Source organism: Suricata suricatta, chromosome 6 (genome assembly GCF_006229205.1).
Source record: "Suricata suricatta isolate VVHF042 chromosome 6, meerkat_22Aug2017_6uvM2_HiC, whole genome shotgun sequence".
Classification (NCBI taxonomy): Eukaryota; Metazoa; Chordata; class Mammalia; order Carnivora; family Herpestidae; genus Suricata; species Suricata suricatta.
Window position 1 is genome coordinate 84,955,715 of NC_043705.1, and position 16,702 is coordinate 84,972,416.

At 54.1% G+C, this 16,702-nt stretch overlaps 1 long non-coding RNA gene across 2 annotated transcripts; it reads left to right on the forward strand.

The window, feature by feature from the left end:
* The first annotated feature begins 5,677 nt into the window (after positions 1–5,677).
* Positions 5,678–12,686, forward strand: LOC115293172. Of its 2 annotated transcripts, none has more exons than XR_003909400.1 (4): positions 5,678–5,702; positions 9,333–9,540; positions 10,891–11,066; positions 12,397–12,686. It is a non-coding gene; the product is annotated as an uncharacterized LOC115293172 (long non-coding RNA). The 2 variants fall into 2 exon arrangements; XR_003909401.1 differs by having other exon boundaries at positions 9,333–9,499.
* Positions 12,687–16,702: the final 4,016 nt, after the last annotated feature.

Below are 16,702 nucleotides of genomic sequence, written 5' to 3' on the forward strand. Positions count from 1 at the left end.
GGGAGCCTCTCTGAGGAGGTGACGTTTAGTGAGTCTTGAATGACATGATGGAGAAGAGGGGAGATGAGAGTGGTGGCTGAGGCTTCAGGGTCCCAGTGCCTTCAAGGGACCCTCAGATCTCACTGTCTCTACCCCCTGGTCCTGCAACATGCCCGCTCCTTGCCAGCCCCATGCACGGGAAGCCTGTGATGGGCACAGGTGGGAGCAGGGTAATGACTGGCGTGAGCTCTGCTTGCGCTGGTGGCTGTGAATGACATCACATCTAGGGGCTCCCCCGCCTCTACCCCCACAGCCCCCCAGGCCTGCAGTAAATCATCCTGATGCTTTAAAACAAATACTTCTTAATCACTAAAAATTGAAATGATTTCATGTGAAAATGTTAATGTATTCGGAATCACAGCCGCGCACTGCGTCTGACAAATTAGCACCCAGCCCGCCGCATTGTTTGTAGCTACATTTATCCTGGTGATGAGACACACACACAAAACGGAGCAGAGGGGTGGCGAGGGCAGCTCCTGGCTGGGGGCGTGCACAGACGAGGAGGGAGGGGGCCGAGGGAAAAAGGAGTCTCAGAGGACAGAGAGAGGCCCAGTCCCACCCCTGCCAGACAGCCTGTCCCACTGTCTGCTGCAGGACCATGTGTCCCCAGCTGCCCCAGTCCCCTCCACCTGCCCTTTGATGCCAGATCTGGACCATGAGACCCACACCAGGCAGGCCCAGCAGGCCTGGTGGCAGGCTCCCCAAGGACTCAGGTATTAGTAAAGCAGGAGCACTAAGAGAGGAGAAAAACAATTTTTTCTAAGAATTTAATGTATCAGAAGTAAACATTAGGATGTAGAAAAACTGGAACCCTCATGTGTTGCTGGTGGGAACATAAAATGGTGCGGTTGCTGAGGAAAACAATTTGGCACTTCCTCAAAATTAAATCCTAGAATTACCATTTGACCCAGCAATTCCGCTCCTAGGTTTATACCAAAGAGAACTGAAAATGAGTGTTTAAACAAATACTGGCACATGAGTGTTCAAAGCAGCACTATTCACTATAGCCAAAATGTGGAAACAACCCAAATGGATGAAAATGGATAAACAAAATATGGTCTATACATACAATGGAATATTGTTCGGCCATAAAAAGGAATGAGGTACTGACACATGCCACAACATGGATGAATCTGGAAGACACTTCGCTCCGTGAAAGAAGCCAGACACAAAAGGTGGCATGTTGTATAATTCAATTTTATATGAAATACCCAGAATAGGCAGATCCGTAGGGACAGACAGCAGGTTGGTGTTTGCCAGGGGCTGGGGGCAGGGAGGAAGGGGAAGTGACTGTTAACAGGGTGTCCCTTGGGGTGAAAAAATCATTTGAAACTAAATAGAGGTGATGATTGTACAGCATGGTGAATGTACTAAATGCCACTAAATGGCGTACTTTAAAATGGTTAATTTAGATACAACAGAAAATTTTAAAGTAGGCTTCATGCTCAGTGTACAGCCCGACGCAGGGCTTGAACTCACAACCCTGAGATCGAGACCTGAGCTAAGATGGTGTCAGACACTTATCTGACTGCCCTCTGCCTGCACCTACTTCAGGATCACCTCCATGACAGCCCAGTGCTGGGTCATTTGCTCCATTTCATAAATGAGGCAGAGGAGCACATCTGGCCAGGGGCTCACGCTCTGAATATAGAGCAGTCCTGGAGCCCAAGCGTCCTGACCGCCACTCCAGGACCGTGTGCAGCCGCACAAGACCTGGGCTCTCTTGTGTTGTGCCCTCACCTCCTAGTCACCTTCCTTATCTCTGTTGGACTCATCAAAAGGTCTGCTTCACAATTTTGTGCCATTCTGGTGACGAGGGGGCATACAGCATAAATGAACCCAGATGTAAGTCATTATGCTTTCTCTTCCTAACCTAAAAGATTTTAAAGTTGGCTTCATATTCAGCATGCAGCCCAACACGGGGCTTGGACCTAACTCCAGGTCCCTGTGCCCAGACCACAGTGGACCCTTTAGTAACCAAGTTCATTCCCACTTCCAGGCTGCTGCACCCACAACTGGCTCTTCCTGTCATTCAGGTCTCTCAGCTCACACCTCACCTCCTCAGAGAGGTCTGACCATCCAGTCTAACCTGGCACCCAACACACCCGCATGAGCTCACTCATGGTCACGTGGTCATGTGGCCCTCTCTGCCTGCCTTCCAACTCCTGAAGAACGTGCCTCATTACCTGAATCTATTCGTTCATGGTCATTTCCTCCCACTAGAGTGTGAGTTCCTCAAGGTAGGGACAGCACCTGCCTTGCTCACTGCATATCTATGGTGCAGAACGCCTGGAACACAGGAGGTGCTGCATCAACACTTAATAACAGGTGCACCCCCACCTCCACCCAGCCCTGATCCCCAGCCCATCCTCTCCAGCTCCCTCAAAAACTCACGAGGAGCCCTGGGCTTCTGTGCTACCCTCTTCTGCAGATGGCACACAGAGGAGCTAGGGCTGCGACCTGGCTCTGCGGTGGCTGCCATGTGACTTAGGGAGGTCACTTCACCTCTGAACCTACCTGCAGAGAGCTTATGTGCAAGTGCTTTGCAAACGCTCAGCAATCAAGCTTGTCCTGCCCTTGCTCCCTTTGCTTGGGGTCCTCCTCTGAAGCATCCACCAGAACCCAAGCCTTTTTGGGTTAACATCGTTGCACCCCAGCTCTATAATTTCTGAGTGTCCTCTGTGTCCTGGCACCCACTCTTCCCCCCTCTCTAATCCTGGTTCTGGGCTTCTGCACAGGTCCCAAGCAGCTCCTCGTGGCCTCCTCCGAGCTCGCAGGTCCTCCAGGCCTCATCTTCACGCTCCTTCCCTGCAGCCTTCCTTGTGGCTGCCTCCCAACCCTGTTCAAAACTTAAAACCTTCCTGGTTCCTATTGCTCTCTCTTTGGTCTGCTTCTGGCTTCCTCAGAATCTCCTTCCAAATTTTCTTTTTCCATCTCAATGCAGCCATTCCCCAATCGCTCTTTAGAATGCAATCTGAGCTCATGGTGCCCATGACCAGCTCCTTAGGAAAGGGCCTTTCATCTTCCCACCCTCATTGCATCTCAAAATGCCAGTCCTGGCTTTCCAATCATCTTTTAGATGTTTCTGCCTGCCTATCTGCCACTGTCTCAAACTGAACAGGTAAAATCTAATGCCCCAAACACAGGCTCTCCTTGCTGGAAGGGAGGGAAGGGGAAGGAATGTGCCTGCCTGCACACGTCCTCAGGGCTTGCCATGCGCAGAGTACTGTGTGGAGTGGAGGGTGCAGCCTTGTGCTCATGGGCAGTGGGGGTGCACACCTATCAAGGTGACAGCCTGGTCCTAGCTTCTGCCCACCCACGGAAATGGGCTCTTTGCGCCAGATCTGATTTTTCTTTTTAAAAACTTTTTGACATTTATTTATTTTTGAGAAACAGAGAGAGACAGAGGGTGAGCGGGGTAGGGGCAAAGAGAAAGGGAGACACAGAATCTGAAGCAGGCTCCAGGCTCTGAGCTGTCATCCCGGAGTCCGACATGGGGCTTGAACCCACCTACCATGAGATCATGACCTGATCCAAAGCCAGATATTTATCCGGCTAAGCCACCCATAGATCTGATTTTTCAAGGGAAGCCTGAAATCTGGATTTTTGTGTGTATATGTGTGTGAAGTCTCTATTTTTTATAGACTGTTGCATCTGCTACCTGAAGGTTGAATGCCCTGCACACTGCCACCTTTGGGTGGGTGCCTTGCCCACATCATCATGTCTTCCTCCTGAGATCCTGTGCCAGGCCCCTTTCAGCTACAGGGAACCAAAACCCAACCCATACTGGCATAAGCCTAAAACAGGAAGTTCCTGGCTTAAGGGCTGGAAAGGTTGTTGGGGCAACTCACAGGACTGATAGAAAAGTTCAGGAAACTGAGTCTCCAAGGCCTTGGGGCCACCAGGACAATCTTCTCTTCTGATTTGCCTATGTATTGGCCTCACTCTCCTCACAGACAGGCTCTCTCCACACAAGGGGGAAGTAGCTGCCTCTGGTCCAACTTCCCCACCTGCATCTTCACAGGTGAAACCCAGAGGCAGAGATGGCAACTTCTCCACCTCCAAGTGGGAAAAGCCATGAGAAGAATCCTGACTGGTCATGTGGCCACTTGGGACCAATCACTTTGCACGGGATCTCCATCAGGATTTGCCCATGAAGATGCTTTCCATGGGGGGAAAGGATGGAACCCTATGACTGACAGTCCCAAGAGGACTACATGGCATTGGGGAGGAGGTCATCTAAGGAAGAGTAGAGATGCTCTACCCATGAGAACATGTGTTGAGTACTCAAAACTATAGAGAAACTCTAGTATCTTATGAGATGGGGTCAATTCTTTAGAAAGCCCAGTTCCCATAAGGCAAGAAACTTCTCAAGGACAATGAGTAAGGGTGGGACTGAGAGGGGAGTCCAAGTCAGTTCTAGAGCCCCAATCTTTTCCCCTTTACCACAAAGCCTCACCAAGGCCACCTGCCTTCCACTCATAGTCTCCTTGACAGGTCCCAACACGTAATGTTCCAACAGCCCCACCGACTGGGAGCTCACTGCCTGCTAAGTCTACCCATGTCACTGCTTGTTAGGAAGGTCTTTCTCAGCCTCTTGTGTCTCTCACCTGCTGGTCCTGACCCTACCTCTGGGGCTACACAGAACAAAACAAATCTACTTTCCTTTCCTGCCTTCAGTGCCTTAAATTAAATAACACAACCCCATCACCACCCAGACCTTTGAGGACTTCTCTCTTAGGGCACGACTTTAAGTCTGTCCCTTGGTTACCCATGGGCCACAACCATTTTTGTTGCTTATGGCCAAAGTGCCCAGGCTGATGGCCATCCTCTGTCATGGGCTTGGCAAGGTGGAGCTCCCTGGCTGGGGCCCCTGGCACTGTGGGGCCTTCTTGCTCTCTCGGCTTCTCTCTCATCCATTACACAGCTCCCAAGCCATTTTCTCTTCCTGACATCACTTCCTATGGCTCAAAAGCTCTGAATCATGTTTGCCTCTTCCTGGTCCCTTGCCTTCCACATGTAACATCCAGAGGCTCCTCCTTTCAAATGTCTCCCACATCCATCTCTTTCACTCCATCCCTGCTGCTTGCTCTCTGGGAAGGGTGGGTGGGGGGGCTCCTCATTTCTTGGCTGGATGACCACCACAGCCTCCTGGCTCATCTCCTTGCCTCCAGCCTCTCCCTGCTCCCAATCTATCCTCTATGTGCTGCCAGATTAATCTTCCTTAAACACCATTCACCTCCTGCCTCTCCCCAGCTCAACGATGTAGCCAGCCCTATCGCTTGTTGGTCCTCCACAGGCACTGTCTGCTTCTGCCAGGCTGTACCTCCTGGCTCCCCTGTACATACACTGTCACCATGGAATGCCCGTGCCCTGCCCTGTCCCTTCACTGCCTGGTCCAATCCTACCACATGCCAAAGTCCTAGGTGGAGTCCCTTTCTTCTGGCCTTGGGGACCCCCAGAGCTCAGGAGCAGAGCATGGGGGGTGGCCAGGGACAAACCCTGAAGCCACAGTCCATGATGTAAACAAGCAGGTAGGTTGTCCATGCCAGGGCAATCCACGCTCTCAAATGTCACAATGGCCCCTGCCAGCTCTCGACTCAACCTTAGGCCCCGCCCAGCCTCCAGGCTATTGGGAGTCAGACCTGGCCAAGTCACTGGGGGTGAGTCATCCTTCATCACGTCAACCTTCCTTCTTGAGCCCTACCATGAAAGCTCATCACCCCAGAATAAGCACCTTCCCAAGATTCCAGACCTTCAGGGTCTTGCCCTTGAGGATCGCTGTCAGTGCTGTCAACCAAGGACCTTGTGCTCCACTCCCCTACACTTCTGGGGCGTGGTCACCGAGGCCCAGAGTGAGCATACCTGGGACAGTCCACATAGCATGGGCAGCACCTCCCTGGTACTGAGCAGTCACTGTGGGCCTGAATGGGGCTAAGTTGTTCCAAGTGAAATACCTCATTTAATCCTTGCAACCGTAGGAGATAGGAACCTTCCATTACCCATATTTTCTGGATGAGGAAACTGAGGTGTAGAGAGCTCAAGTTACCTAAGGTGACTCAGTTTAAGATTCTAACCCACATCATCTGCAGAGCCCTGGGTCTTAATGGCTCTAGTGCTTAAGTGACTCCCTACCTTCAGCCCACCAAAGAGCAAAGAGCCTGGTGTCTAGAAGAAGCAGCCTCTCCAAGCCTGGGGACATCCGTTGGTCCTACAGGCAGAGGTCTAAAGACTCTCTGTCACTCTCTACCTGTGACCACTTCTTCAGAGGACTAGGGTGACCAGGGAACAGCAGTGTGCTACAGCCAGTGAAACTTTGCTAAAGACAGACCATCATTAAAATTTCTAGAATTTTGTAAGCCAGCTGACATCACATTGGTAGCTTAAAATAGGCCATAGTGGGAGTATTTACACCATGGAAATTGGCAAACCAGTCCCCCAGCTCTTCCAGAGTGCCAAGTGTTAAACATTTAGCAGCACATCACTGCTGGGGAGGGATGCTGACCACCCTCAGAAGGGTGTCCTGGCCTTTGGGTGCTGGGCTTCAGGAAATTCGCACCAAAGAAAGGAGTTCCCCCACCCCCTCACCTGCCAAAAAGCCAGATTTTTGAAAGGACAGGAATTTTGAGAAAGATAAGTGGGTCTCAGAAATGGACCTCTGGCTGTGTGATCCCAAAGGATCTGGAGAAAGAAGGTCTCTAGAATAGTGTCAGGGAAGCTCTGAGCCCCCATAACCTTCCCCTTTTGTATACAGCCTTAGTGGGAGTTTGGGGGGCCCCTGATCTCAGCAGCAGGGCCCAATGAGACAGGTAAGTAATTTCTCCTTTCCTGGTCCCTTTCTCATTTCAGGGACTGCTTTTTAAGTCTCTTGGCTCTTCTCTCAACAACCCCATTTCTCACCGGTACTTTCCCTTTTTTGCTTAAATTTTGAGAATCAATTTTGTTGCTTGCACTTGAAAACCCCTGATGATTCACCGAATCAACTTGCCTCCTCTTTGGGAAAGCAGACCGCAGTTCGGCATCTCCTGCCCCATGGACACTTCTACTCCCACTCCCTCAGAGCCCAGCAGCGGGGTTGGGGTGGGGTCTGTCCGGCCCAAGAGACTTAAACTCATTCAAAACAACCCCTTGGCCTCTCTGCTCAAGCCTTCTTGGTCTTCAGTTCTTTCTTATTAGAGTTTGTCCTACCCTCCCCCACCCCCACCCCAGTTCAGTGTCTTCATTTGCAAAATGGTGGAATGGGAAGGCTGGCTTCCCAGAGCCCCTCAGTCAGCAGGCCTGCCCTTTCCTAGTCATCCTCCTCCAAGCCCCCTCCTGCACCATGTGGCTTTGGCATTTCCCACAAGCCTCAACTGGACCTGAGCTCAGCCTGTCCTGCATGCTTCTCCACTCCATGTCTCTTGTCAGTGTTTTTGTCTTTGGTTTGGGGCTATCTTTCCACACTGGTCATGTCCATCCCAGGAATGGAAGCTGGACAAATAGAAAACCCAACAAATGTCCACTGAAGGGGCCACAGCACAATGACCTGATGTCAGTCCCAAGCATGATTCTGATGGAGCTTCTCTGTCAACTACAGATGACTAAGGAAAGTAGTGACAGAGAGAGACATACTTGGACTCCTGCAGACCCATCACTCCAGACCAGCTTCCCTTATTATTGTTACTGTTCTGGTAGATCAGGGCCAGAATGAAAACAGTGTGTCTGGATTTCAGCCAGGCACCTGATAAAATATCTCAGGATCTGCAAATGGAGATCCATGATGACAGAACATTTAAGGGAATGCAAAACCTGTTGAATGGCCAGCATTTTTTGTAACACAGCTGATTAAATACCTCAGGTGATCCAAATCCAAACTTGGGTCTTTACCTTTGAGCCTCTTGCTGTGTCCTTGGTGCTATTCATGTTTTGATTAAACACTCAGGAAAACTGTATTGCTGACACACTGGTTAAATCTGAGGACGACACGACAAGCCCATCTCTTCCTGGTGAACAAGCTGTGAGTGGTAGCAGATAGGCTGGTGGCATAGGTGGCTTGGGCCCAAGCTAAATGGCATAACCATAACTGCTAGCAATGGAGACTGGCTCACATGGCACAGCACTTGAGCTGGCACAATGAGGAAGGACCAGGACATGTGTTGGATGGCTGAGGGAAGAGATGCTCTCTCCTTCCCCCTGGACTGAGCCTGCAAGGATGGAGCTTTGGTAAGCTGTGGCAGCCACCTTGGGACAGCGAGGGATAAAGCTGTTGGAGAGTGGTGCCAGCCCCTAGAAGAGTAGAGATGAGGCATAGATCCTGGTCATGCTGATCTTTCGGGATCCAACCATGCCTGAAGCTAGACTACCACTTGGTCTTTCAGTTACATGTACCAATAAATCTTTTTTTTTTTTTCTTAAGTCATTTTGGGTTGGGTTTCCCAATATTTGCAACAGATTCACTTAGTATCCTGTGCTAGTTCATGCCAGAGCATTGTAACACAGTGGGATGAGCTCCTGGGATTGACATCAGAGTCAGGTAACAGGGATGTAGGGGACAGGGAAGGGGGCTTGGATCCATGCTACGTGAGAAACAGCTGAGAGGACTGGAGGTGGCTGGCCTGGAAAGGGCAGAAAATGGGCCAGGGAGGAGGAGCTCTGTCTTAAATAACTGAAAAGGGGGAATCCATTCTGTGTGGGGCCAGAAGGAAGAGCCAAGAACCATTTGGAGGAGGTTACCGGGAAGGATTCCTCCTTGTAACAAAGTGGTTTTGAACAGTCCCAGCCACCTGAAGATGTGTGGCCCAGGGCAAGTTGGAGAGCCAATTCCCAGGGGGATTTGTATTCAAAATCCTGTGGCCTGGACAGCTCTGCCTAGGTCTAGGAAGCACCCAAGGGTGGGGTCAAGAGGCAGGATATAGAGGGTGGAATAAACTTGGAGAGATGAGGGGATAAGCCCAAGACCACAGAAAGTATCAAAGTTCCCTGACTTTCTCCCATAGTCTTTCATGTCCATGGGGCACCAGACAAAGCCTTGAGTGTAAATGACCACATAGGACAGCCTTTTGCTACCCACGGTGTAGGAGGAGGTAAGTAAGGGGGTCAGGCAAGATTCCAGCCCTGCCATTTCTCTGAGCCTCGGTGTCCTTATCTAATAAATGGGACTAACCTTACCTCTCTGGTGGGTTGTCCTTAGATTCTGATCAGATGATGCAGGACAGCCCAGCATGGGCCATGATTACTACCATCATGACGTTAATTAAGAATAAAAAATGTAACAAGTCTACAACCACTGAAAGCTCCTCCTCTCTCCTCCCTAGGCTTCTCTTCTATTTGAAAGAGTTTGAGTTGGATTCAAAGACATGCATTGGAACTCCAGCCCTGCCTAGTTTGGCCAGGACTGCAGGAAGCCGTGTCCTTCCCCATCTGTGAAATGGGACCGAGGGCAGCGCGCATTCGAAGCCCCTAGCCCCAAGCCCCACAGGAGGTGCTCATGGAAAGCGGTGTGCGGGTCCTTTCCGTAGGGAGGTCAGCCGGAGTGCTCTGGAGCTCTGTCTCACCCAGACCTCTAGTGGGGCCACCGCCCAGCCACGTCTACGGGCCCGGGGAAGGTGCGGGCGGGGGCGGGGGTGGGGGTGGGGGTGCAGCTGGGCGTGAGAACCGAGGCGCTGCGGCGGCCACAGAGCCGCGGTGCCCGGAGGCTGGATGCCCGCTCCCCGGGCGGCAGCCGAGCGCTCAGCCAGGAACTTGTTAACAGGCCCCGAACAAAGAGCCGCTAATCCGGCGGGCGGCCGCGGGCGGGCTGGCGGGCGGAGGGATCCCGCCCCTTCCCCTGCCCCAGTCCCTGCCCCGCGCGACTGCCGAGTTCACCACGCTTTACCGCGCGCTCAGCACCCGCGCCGAGCGGGGCTGGGCTGCGGGGCACCACGCCGCCGGGGAGCGCCCCTTCCCAGAGCCCCCGCTGGCTCGCGGGCCGGGGGGCGCAGTTGCTAATTGCCAATACCCCAGGCTTGAGCTCCTAGGGAGTGGCTCAGGCCCCTGCCGCCCCACGTGTAGCCCGTGACCCCGGGCAAGCTACCCAAACAACCAGGCAACGAGGTGGGGATGGTATGTTTTTGGAAGCAGGGTAGGCTCCAGTCACACGGGGACCCTAAGGAAGCACTCCTGCCTGCCCGTGCCTGGCACCGTTTTATCGGGGAGGAGTGAGGGGGCTGGGAAGATGCAGATGTGGGAAAACACAGCAGCCCCTCAACTCTATCTGGTCTCCGCCCCAGTTAGGAGGGAGTAAGGTCTCACTCCGGGTGTACTCCCTGCAGGCTCTCTGCTGGACGTGCTGGGGTGGGGCAGTCGGGGGTGGAGTCCCACCTGCCGTCCAGGCTGGGGCGGTATAGGGCAGAAAGGATACAACGTCCGGAGCTTCCTACCCAAGGGCCCTGCAGTTGTAGCTCAGGCTCCGTCAATCTAGACTGGCTCCCCTCCTCAAATCTCAGCCACATTATTTGCCTGGAGCTCAAGGTGACCCTGAGCCTTCCAGATGGACGCAGCTCTGACATCTAGGTGTGGGGAGGGTCCTAGCTCTGGGGGACTCACCCATCAGGGCCCTGGCCCTTGGTGCTCTCTTCAGGAGCCCCTTCCTCCATCTAAGTGGAACCTAAAACCCAACCCTTTGCAGCCTACCCTAGGGATGAGCAGCTGTCGGTCAGGCCTCTCCAGATTTCTGAGGCTCTCCCTCTTCCCCATCGTAAACAGGGCTGGGATGGGCTTGTCAGCAACCACACCATGAGAAGGGGAGGGGTGGGGACTTCTACAAGCCCCACTCCTGGGTGTCAAAAGACACAACTAAAATGCAGACCTTTGTCCTCCCACCTGAACCCCTAGCTGCACCCTATGCCACAAAGATGGTACCAAAGGCTCCCCCAAAGTGAGGACAGAACCGTGCTGTCTGCCATATCTTTCATCGTCAGTTGCTAACACTGCACGCCTGCTGTGTGCCAGGACAGTGACACACCGATGACATGCATGAGTCCACCTAATCTACACAACAACCCTGTGAGGTAGGTCCTGTTATGACTCCATTTTATAGACAAGAAAACTGAAGTGCAGGGGAAAGCTAGCTTGCCAGCTAGGACTAAGGGTGGGGCCCAAAGGGTACCAAGGGCACAAAATTTAAGGAGGTTGACCCTGCCCTTGCAGAGCTTAATTTCTGCACCCTGGGCACCTCCCTTGCCTCACTCTAGTCCAAGTCCTCGTCCAAACTCAGACTCAAGAGCTTACCCACTCGACCATCCCACCACCTCCTCAACATGACTAGGGTTCTGGCTCCTGAGGGCCAAAGGCTGCCTGTGCATCTGACATCAGTGCCTGGGAAGAGGGTGGGCCACAGGCACTGGCGCTATGACCTTCTTAAGGCCATAAGAAGGCCTGTTTTTGCCAATGCGGGTGTTCACCAGCTAAAGCAGGACCTTATTTCCTGACTTGGGTGCTGGGACTCACAGTTCCTATCTCTGCTTCCCAGCTACTTGCAGCCCTACCACACCAGCCACCTAGCTCTGAGGCAATGTGGGCAGCTACCAATGGGTGGTTGGCACCTTTGGCAGGTGCTGAGCATGTGTGAGTGGTTCCTGGGGGAGCCTGCTGCTGAGTCCACCCCAAGCTCTCAAGGCAGCCTCCCTGCACACTAGCCTCTGCTCCAGTCGAGTCATCAAGTCCAATGCTTTAGTCTACAGAGGCCAACAGCCCAGAGATGTTAAGTGACTTATCCAAGGTCACACAGCAATTGACTAGCAGAGCTCGGACTAGCATTTAGAGCCATCCAGGGACCCACCCCCTTTGCTGCTATGTTGTGTGTCAGAGCTGATCATTAGCACATGGTTCCAGGACAAGCTGCACCCAAATCATCATCTTCATAGAACCCCAAACAAAGCTCTTTGCACACTGGAGCAATCAGTGTGAGTCAGGTCCAAGTCCCTGCAGGGGGTGGTATGTGTACAGATTGGAGGGGGGGTTGCTTCTTCCAATTAAAAGCATGACTCCTTCCTGGGGCTCCTGCCTGCGGCTGGAACAGTGACAAATGCTTTCCTCTCTTATCTCTGGGCTCTGGCCCTGATCCCCTTAGGATGCTAGCTCTGTCCTAACTCATGCCCTTTCAGAGCCAGGGAAAACGGAGGAAGGAGATAAACAAGCCATGCAGGTCCCACCCTGGGGCACTCTCTGTGTTGACCATCATCTCATTACAATAGCCTCAGGAAGCAGAAATGACCCTATTCTAAAGATGTGGGAACAAGCTGGGGAGTAAAATTTACTTGTCCAAGGTCAGGTGGCTTAGCATGAAACCTAGACCTGTCTGTCTCCTAAGCCTCTGCCCTTTCTACTCTAACCTTGCAGGAAGAGGGGGGGGTCGAGACTCCCCAGAAGGCAGGAAGACCTGTCAGTGCCATTCCCATAGGAGAGGAGAGAAGGAGTAGACCAATGGAATCGACCACAGGAAGCTGAACTCCCATCTGGGGGACGAGGATGGCTGAGGCTCATGGGCCAGACTTTCCTGGTGCTTGGCCTCAGGAACCAGAAGTCCCAATAGGTGTTGCACACAGCAGCCCAAGTTTTGGTGTCAATTCCATTCCTGAGGATCAGGGTGGGGCCTAAGGAAGAGACCACTAGACCAGATGGTCAGGGTCAGGAAGGGTAATGCCATGGCTCCATGCCCCACCTTCTAGGGCCTTGAGTCTACAGGTCTGGTGCTCAGAATGACATTATGTGCATGAGAAGACACCCATCTGGGAAGAGCTATGCCTGGAAGGGGGAGGGGTGAGCAGAGAGGTTCCTACTCAGTAAACCTGGCCATACAACCTGTGTGAAGGACCCACAAACATGCATGATCACGAGCTGGTTTGCCATCTGTGTGAAGGTCCAGGGCACAGCCACCCCATGGTGAGGCTTTAACTTGCTCATTCCTACCCTGGACACAAGCCATTTCCAGCCTCCCCAGAGTAAAGCAGTCTGTGTTCAGGGACAGGGATGGGGAAGGCTGCCATGGAGAAGGAGGACAGGGCTGAGGAATCTGTCCTGTTGGCCACTCAAAGCTCATCGATGTGCCATGGCCTCTATGTGGGCCCTGGGAGGAGTTGGGGAGTTCCCTTGGAAGGAGCTGGATTGAAGCTGGGAGCTGAGATATGCAGAACAGTTGGGCTGGCAGCAGCAGGGGGGCTTGGCCTAGGTCTGGCCAGAGCAGGAGACGTTGGGCTGTAGGATGGGGAGTGGGGCTGGCGGGGCCGGGGGCACCAGGTTCTGGGAGGCAAGGAAGCTATAGTGCAGAAGCCACAGCCTGACTTGGGGTGTGGATGCCTGGCCCACCAGCAGTTAAAGCCGCGTTCCATTCGATCAGCCTAGTCATGCGTGGTGATGCAGGTGTTTCCCAAAGGGCCCCCAGGCTCAGGTTTGGCCTTTACCTTCAGGCACTGGTGAGCCACAGAAGTCTTTTTAGTGGGGTCCCAGCCCAGATACCAGGGGCATCAAGCAAAGTAGAGGAGGTACAGAAAGTGGATGGGGCGGTGGTGGTGGCCACTGCACTGGTCCAGGTGGGAAAGGTGAGGGAGAAAGAGGCTGTGGTGGGGGGCAGGTGTGGTGACAAAAGAGGAGAGGGACATGAGCAATGTCACAAGTAGAACTGAGCTGGAGGACTTGGTGACAGATTAGACATGAAGCGTGAAGGAGAAGGGAGAGCCAAGAGAGACTGCAAGGTTTCCAGCCCCAGGCTGGAGGACTGGAGGGGTGAGGGGAGGCAGTGAGAGAGGGCTGGCCTGGATAGATTAGGCTCAGGCATGCATGTGTGTAGACACATGTGTTCCCAGGCAGCAGCCAAGCCCAACACTACTGCCTTTGCATGGAGAAGGGGTCCCCCCACCCTGGGCTCAAGGCAGCTCCTGACTTTGAGACTGCACGGCTTGAGTCTGCAGGTCTGGGGCCCAGAGCAAGACCAGGTGGGAGGAAGGTATGTAGGACAGGAGGGGCTCCTGGCCCTGGGCTGAAGCCAAAGTTGGCTGCCCATAGAAACCTGCCAGTGACCCACGGTTGGGGGCTTGGTACCTGGATCAGTACCAATCCCCAGGTTCTGCAAGGGAAGCCCCTCCCAACATGGGCGACAGGGAGCAGACAGGAACAGCCCTCTCCTGGGGAAACCTGGGGGACCCTGAAGCCCAGCCTAACCCATCCTCAAGACAAAGTGAGAGCCCTAAAGAATTAAGACACCCTCCCCCTAACCAACTGCCCCAGTTTGGGGGTGAGAGGTGGACTGAGGGGTCTAGGACCAGCCCTGAGGATCGGGGTGGGGCCCGCGGAAGAGGCCATCAGGACAGATTGTTAAGGTCAGGATAGACAATACCACAGCTCAGGGCCCCTCAGCACCACCTTCCAGGAGAGCCAGCTCCTCAAGGGCCCCTCGCCCTAGGAGTGCAGAGATCTGTGCGGCAGGACATCCAACAGGTGTGAGCGGCCCATGGGGCAGGGAGGCAGGTGGCAGCTGTGTAAGACTGGGTATGAATGGGAAAAAGCTGTGAGACAGGGTGTGGGGGTGTCCCTGTGTGCAGGGGCACACAGGCAGTGAGTGTGCTGAAGGGACAGGCTTTTGTGTGAGGCAGTGACAGAGGGTGGGCCCTTGGCCTGGGGGATCCGGAGGCTGCAGTCCAGCTGGCCCCCGGCGCCCCCTGCCGCCTGACTGGCCATCCCTCCCTCAGCCACTCACACACATTTTTCACTGGCTGCTGTTGCCGAGGAGATGATGGGTGGTGTGGGAGGAGGTGTGGGAGGAGCTGGGGTCAACTCAGGGCCAGCCTGCCTGGGCACCGGTGCCCAGAGCCTGTGGGGGAATAGCAGTAAGGGGCCCCAGATAAGAAGGGCCCAGAGGCTCCTCCCACAGGCCTGAGAGCTGGTGCCTAGAGGCAGCCTCTGCTACAGGGCAGCCCTGCAGCACTAGAACCCACCGGCCAGCTCCCAAGGCAACCTTGGACCAGAACCCAACAGGTGCCCCACCAACCAGGGATGCAGTTCCCCCACTCTATGACCTTCCAAGGAATCCATGTGGCACCCTCCCCTGGCTGTGGCACCCTGACTCACCAGCACCCATCACCCCCTTATGTACACATGCTCACCTGTGCAACTGCTCACAACCATCACACACACGTGCAGCAGGCCAGCCCTCACACAAGCTGATCTGGCCACACACATACCAATGCTGCACACACTGCCAGCCCTCATCATCACCAGGGCACACATGCCAACCACAGTGCTCACACGTGCTCAGATATGACCACACAGCCTTCTCACACACAGCCGACTTAGTAAACATTTCCTGGGCACCGACGTGGTATCCAGCAATACCTCCCCTGTGTGAGGAGCATGAACACCCCCAGTTTACCATGATCAGCTCACGAACCCTGCACCCCACCCCACCCCCCCGAGGGTTGCACACACAACCGGAACATGGATATGTGTGCAATATGAACACATACCCAGCAGCAGTGCAGCCTCCTGGCTCGTTCAGGACTAAAGGGGAGGTCATGGGGCAGAAGGGTTTGTTAAAGTGAGGATTTAGGGGGTATGATGGGGTGTTGGAAAACGGATGGGATAGAGCAGAAGGAGGACTGAGGGGGCAGAGTGGGGAGGGCAGCTAGGCAGAATGGGTACAGGATGCGCAACATAGAGATCCTTTAGAGAAACAGCTATCAGCCTCAATCATCCGGCTGGTGTAAGCTCTCACTCATTGATCTCCAATCAGTCTGGCTTCACATCTCAGGAACCCTGAAGCTCCCTTCTGACCTCTAGGATTAACAATGGCCTGGCCAGGGTGGGAGGCGTCTCCCAGGTTCTCAGGGCAGCAAGAATCAAGAATTGCTAAGGGGAACCCCATGTCCCCTTAATCATACAAATGACCCCCCCCCCCCAACACCATACATATATAAGCTCAGCTCTGCTAAGTGCATGGATGGTGGGTAGGAGAGATCAGGAGGCCCTAACAACTCAGCCTACGTGGAAGCTCAGGGAGAGCAGACAAAGGATGCAGGGGAACTTCCCCCACCCCAAGGGAGGTGGGCTGAGAGCCTAGTTACCAAGCAGGTTAGGATGGCCAACGGGACATGGAGGGAGGAGGAAGGGCGGTGCAATGAAAGGGAGAAAGGGAAAGCGGCAGCGGCCCCACCGTACACAACTCTGGCCCCTACGCACCAAGGAGGCTGGGAGCCCCAGCCCTGGTCAGGGGCCGCGGGCCTTTGACTGTGCGGGCTGCAAGGGCTGGGGGCTGGTGTATGCGCCTCCACGCCTGAGTGTGTGCGTGTGCGCGCGTGTGGCGGGGACAGAGGAGGACACTGTGTTCTGGACGTGGGCAGAGGCCAGTTGCCAAGTGGGAATTGTGAGTAGCTGTATGGGTCAGATGCTACCAGGAAGAGGTATCTTAAGCCCCCTCCTCAATTTCCTGGGCACTGGGATGTGAGCAAAACCTCTATCTATGACTCTCAGAGTCAGGCTCCCCCCGGGCGTTGATTCAAACCCACGACTCTGCTCTGGGGCCGGGAAACCAGCAAACTTCCCCCGCCCGGAGGCGTGGAGCGTTTACACTCGCCAGCCCCGCGCGCTGACAGCTGCTCCAGCACTTGGCAGAACCCAGGCTTCCGGGGAAGCGCGCGGGGAAGCTGCGCAGCAG